The following is a 17,130-nucleotide window of genomic DNA, read 5'->3' on the forward strand; positions in this document are numbered from 1 at the left end:
CGCCCCGTTTGGGGACGTCCGGCGCCGTCGGTTGTCCTTCGCACTAATCTCGAATACCCAGGGCGGCGCTTGGACCTCGTGTCCCCGGAAGCCTTACTTCCTTGGCTGGGATGGGCCGAGGGGCGGGGGCGAACGGTTGTCGATTCATTGGCGGTGGGTGGTCGCCCTCACGAGGCGGATTTGGGTGCCGGTGGCCCTGGGATTGTCAAATGAATGGAACCGTCGAAGCAACTTGGCGCACAATATGGATGTTGCTTTGCAAATAAGCCATGCATTCCAAAGAAACTGCGGGAGATGCCGCAACAGTAACTTTTAACGGAGTCATCCGCTAATGTGCATTTCAATGCAACAATTTCAGAGTGTAAAAATCATTTGCCTCGGTAGCTTAAGTGGCTAAAGCACTCGACCGGATATTGAGGGATCTGGGTTCGAATCCCAGTCAAGGCGAATGATTTTTACACTCTGAAATTGTTGCATTGAAGCCATGCATTATTCGGGAAGGAATATCAAATTCATTCAGAGTGTCACCAATAAGTTCGCATTAGAACTGGAAGTAAATTTTGTTTCTTAGTGTGATGGACCTAAGAGGAAAGAGGGGAGATTTCCCAATCGGAAGATCTGAGTAGACACACCCGGAGGATCTGAGTAGACGCACCCGGAGGATCTGAGTAGACGCACCCGGAGGATCTGAGTAGACGCACCTTATATTTTGGAACGATGGAGGGTTTCGTGTGAAAGTGTTGTCCGAGATGTGTCGCTCGTCGCGAATCGTCATCCACTATCTTGCTGAAGTAACTCCGTAGCACCCCCCCCCCCCCGGCCCTCCGTCCTCCCGAAGTGAGTGCTTGTTGTTCCAGGACCTTGGTTTGCTTTGCCTAGGATTCCGACTAAGTAAACCCCGGACCCTCATGTTTAGTTTATCGTTAAAATATGCACCAAGAATGCTCTCTGAAAAATTTCCGTCGCAAGAATGTGTGAAAAATGAGTAATTGGCTCGCGTGAACACGCCATCATGTCCTCGTCGATGGCTTTCGGGTTGGTTCCGTTGGCGAGTGGCCGCGAAGAAGAAGTGGAGGAGACTTCCACCCCCGCATGACGGGGGGGGGTCGGAGGGAAGACTCGATGACCCTCGAATGCGAACGGCGACGCACCCGACACTCACTCACGCACCCACGCACACGGACACGCACATTCTCACCATTTTTGTGCATAGTTGTTGTGTTGTTGTGTGTTGTAGTCGTAGTTGTTGTTTGTTGTAGTGTTATAATTAGAAGAGACATTGTTCCCGCACGGCACTTTTGACTAATTGAAGGCTCTTTTCTGTGCTCTCATTCCCCTGTGGCGTTCCGACCGAGCTCATAGGAGAGAAAGGTAAGCAGCACGATTCCACCACAAAGCTCAGCAAACAAATTTCGCTTTCCTTCTCATTTGCGCATTTTTGCTCTTCCCCCCCCCCCCCCATCTCCTTCCCCCCCTCTCACTCTCCCCATGTACGCTCCCCCTCCCCCCCCGTCTTTTGCCGGCGGCGAGCGCGCGCGAGGCCTGCCTGGACGATTGTTTTGCCCCCCCTTCCAACGTGGTGCTCCGGCGCCTCGTCCCTACCTCGGACGGGGACGGTGGCGCACGGACCGGTGGCACGCGCCCCAGGCTGAGAGTGACGTCACGCGTTTGGGCCACACTGCCCAATTATCTGACCCCCATCCTGCCATCACCTCTGGCCCTGGGCTTCCCAGGAAGTTTGGCATCGTGCCAGCGGAGGGAAATGATCCCATACAAGTGCGTGGGTGACGTTACTCTCGATTTTGGGCGAAGGGGGAGTGCAAATACTTCATTCAGGGACGGGGGCGACCTCCTTCGCGTCCACAGTCTCTTCAAGTGCTGTGCTGCCGAGCGTGTCGCACCGGATTCTTCCACCCAGTATGATTTTTTCTCAAGTGTTCATGAATTGTATGGATTTTGTTGCTCTGCTTCCTCACACCGTGGCACGCTATCCCTGCCTTAGTAATCGCAAGGGGGATGGGGGGAGAATTGGTGGCGGTGCTTTTGGCTACTCTCCCCGGGCGTGCCCACCCGCCCCTCGCCCCCGGGGGCGTGCTCTTGGAGGCGGGGAGGCGCGCGTGTCGTCATAGGCCGCGCTGAAGTCGCAAGCTTGCGCTCGCGACCGCAAGGGATGTTCCTTCCATCTGAAATGGCGAATGCACTTCGCGAATGCATGCGCGGGTGCATTTGTTGTTTTCTTTGAATGGTGGTCTGGCACCACGCAAGGCTTTTAGCCCACCCCTTAGGGTGCATTTTGTCAGTGCTGCCCCCTATCGCTCTGCATGCGAATGATGTGCCCTCTTTTGAAATTGGTTAAATGGCTTTGAAAGTTTCCCGCTGAGTGTTGTTGTCCATGACCCATTCGTCCGCACAGAAGATTCTCTTTCGGTAAGTCTTCCGGTGCTTGGCCTTAAATTACCCAAAAATGTTGGGGGGGGGGGTACTGGAGGAATCTTGCGCAGGGTTAATCGGTGCATTTTTTTAACCTTTGGTTACGAATACATTCTTTTAATTCCCTTGATCGCCGTCGAGGGCATTGCAACAATACTCGGTGATGAATTAGTATCAATGTTGGGCGTTTTTAAACTCGTTTCGTGGTTTTGTTAGTTCCACCTCTGCGGTCTCCTGGGGGCCGCGCCGTTGGTGTCCGGCGGCGTCCCAGTTCCCTCCCTCGTAAAGACGTTTATCCATTGTCTATCCCTCTCGGCCCGACGCCCCTGCCGTCCATTCTCTGGAGGATACAGTTGTATTACCCTCGAAAACAATTTGTTCTCTAGCTACTATTCTGTTAAATTAGGGGTTGAATGAAAATATAGACGCTTGACGTATCTTTCCGTCACTGTTGAACACCGAATTCGCACGAAGTCGAAGGCTAACCTTCCCGGGGTCAAGGAGATCTCGCGTGGAAATCAGTGTGGCAAATGGCACGTCTGCCGCCCCTCCGTGATCTTCGAGGAGAAGGCGACGCCGTGCGGCCCCCATCGCGGCGGCCTCCCCTCGTGACGAGTTCGCCGCCCCTTTCGTCCTCTTCTCCCCCGCGTCGTATTATGTTGTACCCGCGAGTCCGCTGCTCGCGTGCATTGGTGGCTTCCAACTGTTGGTGCGGAGGAGCGTGCGGGCGTTCCGCGTGCCTTCGGCGTGCATCACCTCGGCGCGCGTGACCGAAATAGCTCGTGACGACGGGTCACCGGCGCGCGCCACGTTCAGATAAGCAAGCATTGCCCGCCCCGACTTGGAACCGCCCGTGCTCCACGAACACGCGCGGCTCTGACGGAAGTGGACCGCCGGGGTAGGAAAAACGAATGTGGGATTTGTTTCGGAATGAGGGAGGTGAAGTCATCGTGTCGCCCCGCCTTCCCCACCACCCCCTTTCGGGCCCTGCAAAAGTGGAAGGCCCCGGGGGCGCGTGCGGTCGGGCAGCTTTGCCATTTGCATATATCCATCCGATTCGTGAAGAAGTTTCGAGGAGATGAGTCGGCGAGGGTGCAGAAGCGTGATGTAACCAGAGAAACGTTCAGCAAACGAATACCACGCCATGTGTGCGAAGGATGAAGTAGTCATTCACAGGCGAAATGAACATTCGAAGGAGGAATGGCGAATGTTAGCGTCGAAAATGTTCTAGATTAATCGGAATTATTTTTATCGCTGCTTGCTCGGGGTTGTAAATATAACATCTATGAATAGCGACTGCTTTCAATGTAAGCTTACGATGTGAATTAAATAAACACAAGAAATAATTCTGTAAATACCTTTGTTACCGTGAAATATAAATACACATGTGATCGGTAAAAAATTGGTGTTTCAAATACTTAAACAATCGTGTATATCTATTCTAGATAATTTTACTTTTGAACCTGATAGCATGAAGTAACAAAAATGTGTTTTCTCAGAAGTTTATAGGAAAGGAAATAAAATGAAACTATGCGTCCCTAAAACTCGCATTGAATTGAAAATGTCAGCCCAAATCGAATTCTTAACGCAATTAATTTTATTTAAAAACGAGTTAAGGCTTGATAGCGGTCCGAAACAATCGCGCCTGAGCATTGCAGACAGACCAGTTGGGTGTTAGTTAAAGAAAAGGGTCGGAATTTACAATTAAATGAATTAAATATTTCACTACGCCTATGCTGGAAATGAATAATTAAATATGATCATTTTTTGCCTCTATTAATTTAGAATTAAATCTTTTGATGATTCATTAGATGGCTCTACTTGTCATAGATACACGCCTTCGTCACACATGAATTTATTTTGGCGAGACTCCACCTCAATAAAACTTTCCCTGTGCAAGAAGCGATAATTCATGTTTCATTTTCTCTTAGCAAGTAAATGTTTCACCAATATGGTGACCTAATTAGCGTTGAGTACGAGTAATAATAGAAGCTTTGAAAATTTCAATTCATATTCTTTTAACGAAATCAGATTTCAGAAAACTAATTCGTAGAGTTTTATGCGAATTGGCGGGGAATTTCAAACCCTTTAATTTTAAATTATAATACCATTTTTAATCGCACTAACCATTTTTATAATGAGAGCTTTATTACTATTTATTAGAATAATTTCCGAAAGAAATGAGTACCGGAAGAAATAATTGCAATGACAAAAAATTTCCTTAATGAAAAATGACAATCGAATGAATCATTGGTCAATTGGTAGCAGCATTGATGAGAACATTCTCATACCTAATTGTAGTAGTTAAAAAAATGCTCTTAACTTATTAGTAGCCACAAGTAAAGATTGGCGACTTAATCATTGCCCCTTTTCGGTTGACAAAACGGCATAACAGATCTGGGAAAAAGAAAAGTCGACATAGCTCTCGAGGTCGCTTCGAAAGCGACGATTTCAGGTTGTTGACCGTCGACGAAAATCTTCGAGTAGCCTCCAAGAAGCTCAAATAATCCAGGAGATGTCACGGGTTTCGAAACAATCGACGGTAGGGCCGCGCAACGACCCTACTTGAATGTGAAGCACCACGGGCGAGAGCTGTTGTGAAGACCGCTCCTTCTTTGCCTCGGCGTCTCCCTCCTACGCACCTACTCGTGGACCACGCACGCGCCATGGCCACGAGAAAGAGCAAACAAACAATGCTCTCGAGTTGCGATGGTGCCGTGCTGGGTTGTCAGCGGCCACCCCCGCGGGTTCGTTCTCTCGGCGAGGGGGGGACAGAAGGGGCCGTGCGCCTCGGGGAACGGGGAGAGGGAGCGGAGGCCTCCGCGGACCATCTCGGGGAACGTCAGCTTCGCAAGGCTTCCGGCAGAGGGGAGTACGAGAGAGTGGCTTCCCACAGTTCGTGTCGGCGGCGTGAGATGGCGTAGGAGGGTTCCTGTGGAGCGTTGCGGCCACAGACGCCCTCGACGCGACCCCGAGTGCTTGGAGGGCGTGCGTGCGTGCTCTTGACCATTGGATACACCAGGGACAGGGGTCGTATTTTCCTGGCTGTTGTCAATTACGTATGAGGGGATGAAAGTCGGTCATTTTTCCCTCGTAAGATGTTCCGATGATTAAGGGGTCGAATTTATGTGATGGGTTTGTTTGATGTTGATGTCATATCCCTACCTCCGAGCCATTGAAGGTCAATTATGATGAATACACGTAAAATATGACCCCAAAGATAATTCATTGGAGCATTAAGTCCGTCGGATGGGGCGCAGAACAGCCAGGTGCGTGGGCGCATGGGGGCCGAGGGGAGTGGTCGTGTCCTGCGGCATCCCGCATTGTTCGGGGCCGAGGACGTGGGTGCGGCCATAACCTCTTCCCCCGAAGGCGATCTCCGAAGAGGAAGAGCCGTTGGGGAAACAGGAACCGCCGGAAGCGGTAAGGAAAATCTGGAAATGCACGGAGAAATTGAAAGTACATTACGGGCAAATTAGAGCACTATGGAATAGATGACGATGTTAGATTCCTGTGGGAAGAAGCAGATGGAGGGGCGCTTGACACTTTCGCGTCCCGACTGCAGTGTTGAGCGAGTCCTCTCGCCCCGAGGGGGGGTGGAGGCGCGGTAAAATATTATATGCCCTAGAAATGTGAATAACGTGGTTAGCTTGCATAGCAGTAAGATGTCCGCACCGAAGTGGTTGCACGTTGCCTGTGGGAAGTCATGGCAACTGACAGTGCCCGCGATGAATGCGATGTAATGGTAGCGGAGAATTGATCCCCGTTGCCCTAAGAGACTCGAAGGACTGCGGCTCAGTTTTTCGCCGCTGTCCTTCGACGGCCGCTCCGACTCGTGCTGCCCCGTGAAGTGCCGTCAAGTTTCGAAACGATGAAATCTGAGAGTACGAGATGCCCTCCTCTCAATTCTCTGAATATGTCTCTACATGGCCCTCATGTCTTAGGAAGCTTCTCGTTGTCCTTCTGGGGAAAGGATTGCTCGTGGCATCTCCACCCGCCCCTGTCTCCCACGGGGACTCTGGGGTCACCCACCCACACACTGGGGCTCCCGAGACCTTGGACTGTGGGCGCCTCCTTTGAAGAGGGAGAGCACATGTTTTTTTTTTTTCAATTCTGCCCGCATTCGCGTCCCCCGTGGAGTAGCGCCCCCTCGCCGCCTTAGTACGAGTAATTTTCCCGCCCTGGACGAGGTGCGTTCCTTCGGCGTTGAATTTTTTTGATAATCCGTTTGCCTCGACGGCCAAGCGAGAGGTGTTCATGATTCTCTGGTCTTTGTTTGGGCCTGCATTTCTCGACATCTTCCCCAGACGCCATTTCGGCACACGATGGAAACAAGGTTGGGGCAAATTGTGTGATTTCGGGAGATAATGGCTTTGCAGAGAAGAATGGGGGCTACGTGTCTTTTCAGTCCACGTATACTATTGGCCGAATCATCTTGAAAAATATCATTTCTTGTGACATCGACGGGCAAAATTCGACAGCAAAATATGAATGCTTCAGAATTTGTGTCGGAGCGCTAATATTGTTATCTATCCATGTTTTTCCATTCGGTGATGATAGCGGTGAAGTCTTTGCGGGTTTTCCACGGTGTGGTCGGAGTGTCCGTTGCCGACGTTTCAATGGACAAAACCGTCGTCGAAACGTGATTAGGTGAAACGTCCCGTCCAAACGGTGGAAACCCCGCAAAGACTTCTACTCAAGGAGATCCTTATCCATGTATTGCATTTATGACATATATTCGTTAATCTATGGATTTGTCAGTCAATCGATGTCTGCCTGACTTGGTGATTCGTTTAATGGTGGATTCCGGTGTAAGCGTTGTCGATTTAAACCTCCCGAATAGATATGTTACAATCGCAAAATGCGTATTTTTTACATTTCATCTGTTTACGATAAATCGCAAGATCCCTCTTTCCATTTGGCGATCGTCAAATATGGATATATATTTATTGATGCATTTTTTAAGCCCATCGATTGATGATCACATGAATCGTCATGTCGCAGTTGCCGCCGCACGTGTCGCAAGATGTGCGGCGCACGAAAACGCTGCCGCACCCATCTAGCAGCGCATCCCACGCACCCGCGGCGGCGGCAACTGGCACAAACGTCGTTTATGGTGATGTTTGGGGCGAAAGTGAAACTCTCCGTTTCCCTCGTGTCGTAGGCGTGCGTGCGCGTCCTTTGCTTGGCCAATTCCCGGAGGAGTGTTGGCTGTGGCGAGGAATGGTGCTGCTGGCGGGCCGCGGGTGTTAGGCAATGGCAGTAGCGAGGGTGCGGGAGTGGCACTTCGATGGGACTGCGGGGCCCTCCCTCCACAATCCCCCCCTCTCCCATGCCGTCCCGTAATGCGACGCGAGAACGAATCGACGTTTCTTCTCCGATTTTGTTTTGATGCTAATCATATCCAAATCGTCGATACTGCGAGAAGTTAGCTTCTATGGATATCGATATTCTTGTAAAGTCGAAATTGCGGACTTTGTGTCATGCGCGATAGTTTTCACCGTAGCCCGCATCCGAGTTCGATCCTTGGGCGGATTCGAGTCTTCCGGGTGAATGTCATTCTTTCGAACTAATCTTTCGAATGCGTCTAGTAAATATTATACAACGCTCCTTCGCAATTGGTTATTTGAGCTTAAATGCCACTGAATCTGAATACCTATGTTAATTATGAAAATCTAAGACTCCATTCGCCATGCAACTTCAGTCCGTATGGTATTCGATTCGATTATTTGCCAATCGGTTCATGCTAGCATCTGGGGTTAATCATTCTCGAGATTCGAATACGTCGATGAATTGGTTTCTGTAAGTGAATTCATTTTCTAGTCGTTCGATAATGTCGATTGTCATAAAATGCTTAATATTATGAAGGCCACTGGAGTGTGTGGTACTCCCTTCCAGAGTGGTCCACACCTCGGAGTAAGGCCGGGTGGCCGTGTGGAAATCTGGACTCGGGAGGTGGAGGATGAAGGGGGGGGGTCAAAGGAGGAGGAGTGCGCCGTGGCGTGCCTTCGGTGTGCAAGTCGAGGAAGCAATAATTGAGACCAGAGCACGCATGCCTTTGTCCAGCAGCAGCAGCAGATAAGAAAGAAGATTGGAAATGAGAGTGTCGTCTTAGGAGGGATAGTAATGGAACACCGGCGGACGGATCGAATGACGAGGTTCCCAGGAGAGTTTGTGGAAAGTCTGATTGAAACTCTGATTTAGAAGTTGACTGGGTATTTGTTGAATTTGGTCAAATCGCTAATTGGAACGTTAGTAGTCCTTCAAAATCTTCGGCGTCTCTCTTCGTCGGTTGGATGTGTTGCCGGAAAGGAGCGTGGGGTCGTCATCGGGGCCGGCAGAGGCGCCTCCGTCGCCCCCCGCTCCTGTGCCCCCCAAATTCCCCCAGTAGTGGGTGCAGAGGTGCGGACGATTCCCTCGCCAACGTGGACGGGTAGAATGCTCTCGGAGCGGACACTCTTCGCCGGAAACTTGGAAGTGTCTCCATATCAGAGTGCCAAAATTGAAGCTTGAACATCCGCGAACCTAGCTATATGAAACAAATTAAGACGATTGAAACAATTAAAACTTAATTTTCGATGTTGAATGTCTGGTGTATATGTAATCACCATAGTGGTGCCTTTCGGCGGTACCGTGTAGAAATAAAAAAATATCTCCATCTTAAGTTTTCCCCATACTGCGATACGCGCAGTGCGGCAATGCTTCCGATTTCTGTGTGCGTTATCGTCCCTGTGTCCCAAGAACGTTCACCCTCCCATTGTGGTGCGCTCTTGAGGCGAAATCGGTTTTCTCACTCCAACCAACGGAGAGGGCAAAAAATGAGGACGGAAGTGGATACCCCAGTTTGAAAGTCACCAAAGTGTAGTTCTCCACCGTGGTTCAGCGGGGAAATCTAAAACGCATTCAACGTTTTGGTGTGGTGAAATGAGACTCATTTCGTATCAAATTCATCATTGGTAGTTTTATCGTGCGGAAACTTTAAACCAAGTAATCGAAACAACGGTAATTCTTCCAATCATGGAAATAAGCTCCGTAAATGCGAAAGACGTCATCCTCCCCGTCGGTGATTTGAATGCGCGAGTACTCGCTCGCCCGATTGTGGTGCGCTTGAGGCTCGCATCCGATCTGCTGCGCATGCGCCCCCCCCCATCTCGGAGCATATCTTAGCGACGGCGACAACAGCAAAGTTGCAGACTCCGCGCCGCCTCTCCTCCCTTCCCCGGTGGGCGCCTCCCCCCATGCCCCTCGTTGGATCTCGCGCGCGCGCCCCCTTTTTCGCCTTTTTTGGACACATTGCCGCCGCCTGCCCCCGGGTAGAGGTGGAGGGGGGCGTGTCGCAACGGCGCTCCGGCCTTTCCTTGGAATCGAGGGCGTAGGTGAGGGATGGCCGGCCCTCGTTCCGATCCGGCCCCTTAGGGTGAGCAAGGCGACGAACGATGCGTGCGATTTGTCCAACTACGTACTTGTATTGTCGATGAATCGGTATATATTGAAATTAACCCCTTTGGAACACTCGACTATGCGTAATAATATTTAGAAGTGTCGTTCGAGCGGCAGCTGCTCTTGCGAAACGCCATTAGAAAGATGCGTGGGCGTTTTCGAGACATCGTTGCCTTTCGTGGTGGGATGGTGCTTGGCGTGGCACGGAGGCCATCCGCGGCGTAGGCAGTCAGCCAGCCGTTCGCCGTCGCTCTTTGTTGCGGTCGCCCTCCCGCTCATTCTTCTCTTGCGGTTGGCGGCCCCCGGCGTCGATTAGAATTGCCCAAAAAGGGCCCGGGATCTCGCGCTGCTTTCAAAGCGAGCGCGCAGCAGATGGATTCTTGATCGGACGATGCTCTCCCAGGGAGAAGCATTTGGGGCCTATGCCTCGCACCGAGGACGTGTCGCCCCCGAAGCGCAATGTTTGAGGACACGCATAGTGGAAAATCATTGCGAAGTCAAAGGCTATGTCATGCGAAGATGAAAAATGTAAGAAATGATACCTCTAGTGACAAAAGTAATGAGATCACCTATGATTATTATATAGCCCAACTGCCCGGCTAGCTCAGTCGGTAGAGCACGAGACTCTTAATCTCGGGGTCGTGGGTTCGAGCCCCACGTTGGGCGAATTGTTTTTGCCGCTCTCGTTGGCGGCGGGTTAACGTCCTCGTCTGCCAATGCAAGGGTCGCGGGTTCGATCCCCACCTGGGTGGGTTTTCCTCCACCTAGGGCTTGGGTTTTTGTAATAGTCTCCATTTTTTTCACTGTTAATAGTCCGATGTAAAGGCCAAAAAGTGCTGTTATCGGACTAAGGCTAAATAAATAAATAAGGCTAAATGAATACCTTGGTCGAAAGCCAAGAAAGAATTTCGGAAAGTTAACCGAATCCAAAATGAAAAGGTTAGCTGAACATTTGCAAGAGAATCTGAAAGTATTTTGGTTGAATGTCAGAGAGGTTCAGAAAAATAGGTCTACAGTTAATTCATTCAAAAACGACTTAGGCGGAAGAGTGACAAGCATGATGAGAGAAGACACTTGGCTTTTCCACGTAGAATAATTTTTATTACGACTCAGGTTTCGCCGCAGCGTAACATCTTCCTGAAAACGTTACGCCTGAAACTGTGTCATGCATTGAGTAACGAGCAGTTTGTAAAAGGCCAGCTTGTTAAATTTCTTCTTTCAAAGCGTCTTCACCGAATGTCTCCGATGGCTTACCAAATCGTTCCCGCCGACCGATGTCCAAAATTTAAATCTTTACAAAGGATAAATGCTTCGGGCCTGGTCAAATACCGCTCGTATGTGCATTATTATCGTAATGTAATGACTTCTCTAGTTATATACTACTTCCTGAGTGGATGCATTTACGTGTGTCGTTCAATAAGCCGTGGGAAAAAATTGGAGAACAAATTAATTTGTGGATTTTTTTTATTTTTCCACTTAATTTCCTTTTAGCTTGCACTTTTTCCCCAGCGTCTCTTTAGTATATTCAAGTTGTCTTTAAAGTAGCATTTCTGAAGGTCCTCGAGAGAAACATCTGTGTCGGCAGAGATTTTGTAATGATTCGAAATTTAATTCCATAATGTTTGCCATCAAAACTGTGAAGGTGTGCACCCTGCCATTGTTTTGATGGAAGACATTTTTTTGCATATCGAGGACTTTTATTCTTAATTACGTTGCTCAACCATTTAAATAATGACGCATAATACTCTCCGTTGATCGTTTATCCTTTTTGCCAGTAATCTATGTAGATGATTCTGGGCCCATCCCAAAAAAAATGGCGGCCATCACCTTATTGGGCAATTTCACCGTCTCCTGAGCGGGATCACCTTTATAAATTGGCTGTTTCTTTGTCTTTTGAGTCCATGTTTCATACTCCTTATTCATTTACATAAACTCAACAGGATTGCAACAGAAAACCACCAAACCAGCCTCCAAATCAACTTACACGACTGCGTTTATTCTCCATTGAGAACAAACGCGGCCTCAATCAATCTTGCGGAATTTTTTTCAAATGAAATTCTTTATGCAAAATTGAAAACTCTGCACCTAGCGATACGCTTTGTTGCCTCAACTATTTCGTGAACTGCGATTCATTGATTGCTCAACACCACGTCATGGTTTGTGTCAATCATTGTTGGAGGAAGATACTTCCACTGCACGTCCCAAACAATGTTAATCATTTGTGGATGTACTTCCACGTTCAAACTCTTAAACCAATTGGAAATGGTTGCCGACAAGGGAGCAGATGTGTGATGAACTTCATCCAACTTGGCCTTGGATCTCTTTCCGTCACTTAGCCGTTTAAATAGAAGTTTTTAATCACCAAACAATGCTAATTGTTTTCCTTTTTTCTAGATAAGCAAAAGTTAGTTGCTTTAATTGACTATGAAAATGAATCATGTGATAACATAGGTGGACACCATCTTGAAGGGTGTCCAAACTCGTTAGGCAGCGAAAGGGCGCAAATTTAGGCACCAAATTTGGGTTTAGGACACCAGAAGTGTATCCTATACACACCACATTGCAACCCCATAATTTCAAGTGCTAGAAGCGAGACAACTAGCCGAAGAATAATCGCCTTGGCGGGAGTGTTTTATATATGCACGTGGGTCACAATTACATTGTTATTTCTTTGAGAGAGTACACTTTAACTCGTTAAAAAAACGAAGTGCTTTATAAATAAGAGGTCGAAAAGTCAAAGCTTCTTAAAGGCAAGAGAAATTTGGCGTCTTCAGCATGAATGTACAAGTTAATTTTATCATGTTATCGGATGCAAACATTTGGAATGTAGAGGTAAGAACATTTCTGTTGTTGTTTTGTGCTTCATTTCACGACTAAGAACATCGTCTTTGTCATCGTGCTTGTATCCATACCTCGTTTGTGTGCTTGTTAAAACTTATTTTGGTACATAAACATTATGGAAAACAATCTTCAAGCGAAATGTTGTGTTTGGAGAGTGTGAGCATTTAGTGATGCCCTTAGTGAAATTGTAGCCGTCTGCATGAATCCAACTGTGGGATCGTCAGGTCGTACGCCAAATCTTTGCCGAAGGAGTCACCGTTTCAATACCAATACAATAATAAAACCAACACAAATGAAAAAGTGCCAACAAAGACTGATCGTATGATAAATATTCAATTGATACTAAGCTTAGTATCAATTCAATACGCATAAATATAAATGAAAGCACTTACTTCAAGGATTAATGACCGAAAAATTACCCGGGGGTAAAATACCATATAAATATGAGATAAAAATTTTAATTTTTTTGAAATGTAAAAATATCTGACGTAATAATTGAAGCAAAACTTTAAAAAAAAACGGATAGTCTATGAAGAGTTAAATATAATCCGATAAGAGAAAATGAATGCGAAACTAGCACACAAAATCGCCCAAGCTACTAAATTAAAAGAAATAATTGGAAAACTTTAATAAAAGATAGCAGCGTATCCAAGCTCAAGGTGCCTTATCTTTAGAAGCCCAACATTTAGGCATCGACCAAGAAGTGGATGGTATAGGCATGCTCCCTAATGCTTAACGTGTCTGGACGCAGCTTTAAGTGTTCGCTCAAACCACGCGGATAGACCGGTATAGGGGTGTTTCTTCCATCGGGGGTGCATCTGAGCCCGCACGGTGAGTCATTGACGTAGCCATTGTGTCCTGACGAAGGGCGCTCTCGATGGCCGCCGACTCAGTGCACCACTCCCGTCGAGTGCTGATCCCGCACCAGCGGAAGGCACTCGGGAGAACGGTGTGCGTGACCCCCCCTGCCATTAACCCTTCCCACCTGGAGAGTTCGTAGTGGTGTTACGCCCCGCGCGCGCCTCCTCCGACGGTCTCCACCTCGAGGACGGTGTGGTTCCGAATTGAAAAATAGATGGACAAAATTCAAATTTTCACTCAGCTGCCTAGAATAGTTTACTAATTCTCTCTATTGCATCAAGTCTGAGATAGAAATCTATCCAGAACCGTAAATATGTCCCGAAAATGGGTATAAACACTGAAAATAAGCCCAAAATAGCACGTGAACTGCCTCAAAAATTAATCGCTAAGTTTCGGTCATGTTTGTTGTAGAATTCCTCGTTGAGTGAATTTTGTGATGAACTAGGCGGCGTGCATCCGCCGCCCCCCTCGGTCGGGGGCCGCCGTCTGTTCTCCTCGCTCCCACCCCCCACGCCACTTCACTTCCGGCGGCCTCCGCCTCTCCCTCCCTCGGACACTACCACTTCCTCCCCACCCGCGTCGTCATTTCGTCCCGGGGGATGGCGAAGAACGCCCTTAGCGCTCCCTTCCGTGGGGTGGTCTCTGCCCTTCGCTCATCCGGCCGACGGGGGCGGCAACGCGCGGTTGTTCCCCCCTCCCTCCTCTTGTGCAGCCGAATTACTCCGAACTGTGCTGCGCGTTACACTTTCGTCACGATTGTTAATGCCAGCACCAGAACGTCAACGGTTGGGTGTGTAACAGGGTGTGGTTACACTCCAGGCTACATTTGACCCAAAATGCATTTTCCTCCTACCGCGGTCGCACAACGTCATTCTGATCCCTTATATTTTGTGGGAAAAATGACACCGGTTACGTTTCACTCATCCCGGGCGAACTCTGAAATCAATGCATTGGAATGCCATTTTCAATCTGTGTGTTCTACACTTAATCCCTCTAATTTTAATAATATGATCTCTCCTATCGTAGTGCGATGGGGTAATGATACATTTTCAGCATCACTGCTAAAGAGACATCCTTCCAATTTATGCTAGAGATTTAATCTGTTATTTAACCTTCGCTCCGTGAGTGATTCCCTGCCTAGCCGTTCTAATATTTTGGATACGCTCCTAAATTTATCATAGCACCGTTTTACAAATCTAGCTCCTCTACGCTGTACGCGATCCAATTCGGCAATCAATCCAACTTCGTTTGGATGATATACATGTACCTGCAGCATATTCCAAATGAGGCCTAACCAGCGAAAGATAACACTTCTCTTTGTCCTTTACATCACATTTCCCCAACACACTCCTAGTATATCCTATTTTTTTGTTAGCGTGTCCATATATTCCCCATGTATATGTTTTCTCTCGTAAGAGATCTTGAGTGAGGGTAACGCCTAGGTATCGAGTCGACACATTCCATTTCGGTATTCCTGATGGAGTAGGCGTTCTGGATGGAATTTCCCTTTTTCCAATTATTTAAGTTCAATTTTTATTACCAGGTGTCGAACGAGCCTCTTTTAGCATCTAGTTCATCTACTAAATCTGTTTTATCCTCAGGATTACAGATATCTACGTAAACCATTGCATCGTCGGCAAATAAACGTATTTTACTATTTAACTACCGAGTAAATGTCTTCAACGTAAAGTAGGAATGAAAGGGGTCCGATAGCACTTGCCCGTAGAGCACCTGAATTGACTTCTACTTCATTAGGGTTAACGCCGTATAGGACTACTCTTAGTACCCGGCCATTTAAAAAGTTCTTAATCCAACACAAGATTTTTATATCTATGGCATATGCTTCTAGTTTTGTAAGTAGTGTACTATGATGTACTTTGTAGAAAGCCTTTTTAAAATCTAGCGATGAGATATGACAGCATCATTGAGACGGCTAGCCTAATGCCAACTTTATTTGGGGATCAAATAAATGGTTATTCACAAAACAATCACAAGATTTTATTCACTCGAAATTGGGTGACGAGAACTTTAATGGAAGCCACATGTGTGTATTCTTTTCTCCCTCTTTAAAGGTTGATGTTTATTGTTTAATTGCATTTAAATCGTCGTCCCATTGTGTGCACAGTGATTATGGGTATACGTTCTACATTGTTAGTCTACTCGCTCTAGCTTGAGGGGAAGAGTGGCTTGAATATTAATGCATTGTCTAGTCGAATGACCTTAGGCATAATTGGATAGTGTATAGAGAGTGGCGATTAAATTTCGCACGCAATTAATTCGAACTTCGTCATGGAATCCTAACTTCGTCATGGAAACCTTCGGTTAATTACAATAATGGCAATTGAATTTACATACTACCCTCTTTTTCTACCATTGCCGCCCTTCAAGCCACAGTATTCGTTGGCTGGCGAAGCACTGAAGAACCGAGCTGCAAGAACCCAATAAGCGTCTAAGCTCCAAAGAAGTCAGTGTATAAATTTCAAGTGGAGACGAACGATTTGGCGTGGAAACTCGTGCCATCATCGTATCGTGTGAAAAGGTCCCAGCAGCAGACACAAAGAGATCGTGTGGATTTCTCTGCATTGCGAATGAATCTTCCGAATGTGACACACAGAGGGGAGAAAGTCAGCCATGTGGCTCCGAATCGGGCTAGCGTTACCTTCTGGTTTCAAATTATTAAACGAGGGAGTGCCGAGAGTGTGACAGTAAACGCTCTTCGAAGGCCTTTAAACGCGACGCCGTCATTGCCAAAGACATCTCATTGTTGTCGGTGGCGTGGCGTCGCGGTGTGATTCCCGTGCCGCCGTGTGCAGCCGATGGGGATGATCCCCATTGGCCATCCGAGGGTTGACGTCACCACCGGTGGGATAAGGACTCTCGCCTTAAGAATCGCCGGCATCGCGACCAATGAGAATCGTTTCCACCCACGACAGCGGCCGAATGAATCGCCCCGCGAGTGCGGCCCACGCGGCCTCATTATCGGCGGCGGCACGCTGGTCTTAAGGAACGCGTCCGCCGTGTTATGTCCTTTCCGCCCCCCCCTCAAATCCATCTCCCTTCGTTTGACCCCCGCGCTTGATGCAATTTTATTGGACGACATCTTAGACCAGGTGCAGGTTAAACTGCCATCTCGAAAGATGAGTTAGATTCAATAAGATACACGTATATCTGATTTAAATGGATGAATCTAAAAGAGGTCCCGGGGCACGAAAGGTTTGTATGAAACAGTGGGTCAGTGCAAAGGCGTTGAGGGAAGAATGGGACGGAGGGAGAGATTAGTGAAATGGAACTGGTACCGGAAGCAAATTTTATTCACACTTATTTCAATCAAAATCGCTGATCCCTGAAGCTGCGTAAGAAGGGGAATAGGGAGCGGTGCTTACCTAGGATAAGGCCATTTCGAGAGATTTCATGCTTACTGCTGCAACCACTCACTGGAATTGAGAAGCATTTCGCCAAATGTTTTGTTTGGAGTGGCCTTTTTTTTATTAGCCCCATCGAGCTACTGTAGAAATGTTTATAACATTCGTAAAGTTGGTATTCGTAATTCGATTGCGT

At 47.8% G+C, this 17,130-nt stretch overlaps 1 protein-coding gene and 1 non-coding gene across 37 annotated transcripts in view; both read left to right on the plus strand.

Annotated features, from left to right (window-relative positions):
• The window catches only part of shot (dystonin-like protein short stop), a 465,355-nt gene that overhangs the window by 272,885 nt on the left and 175,340 nt on the right, over window positions 1-17,130 (plus strand). The window lies entirely within an intron of this gene.
• On the plus strand, window positions 10,464-10,536 carry TRNAK-CUU (transfer RNA lysine (anticodon CUU)). The gene has a single exon. It is a non-coding gene; the product is annotated as a tRNA-Lys (tRNA).

This window comes from Hetaerina americana, unplaced genomic scaffold (assembly GCF_022747635.1).
Source record: "Hetaerina americana unplaced genomic scaffold, ioHetAmer1.1.p SCAF_5, whole genome shotgun sequence".
Classification (NCBI taxonomy): domain Eukaryota; kingdom Metazoa; phylum Arthropoda; class Insecta; order Odonata; family Calopterygidae; genus Hetaerina; species Hetaerina americana.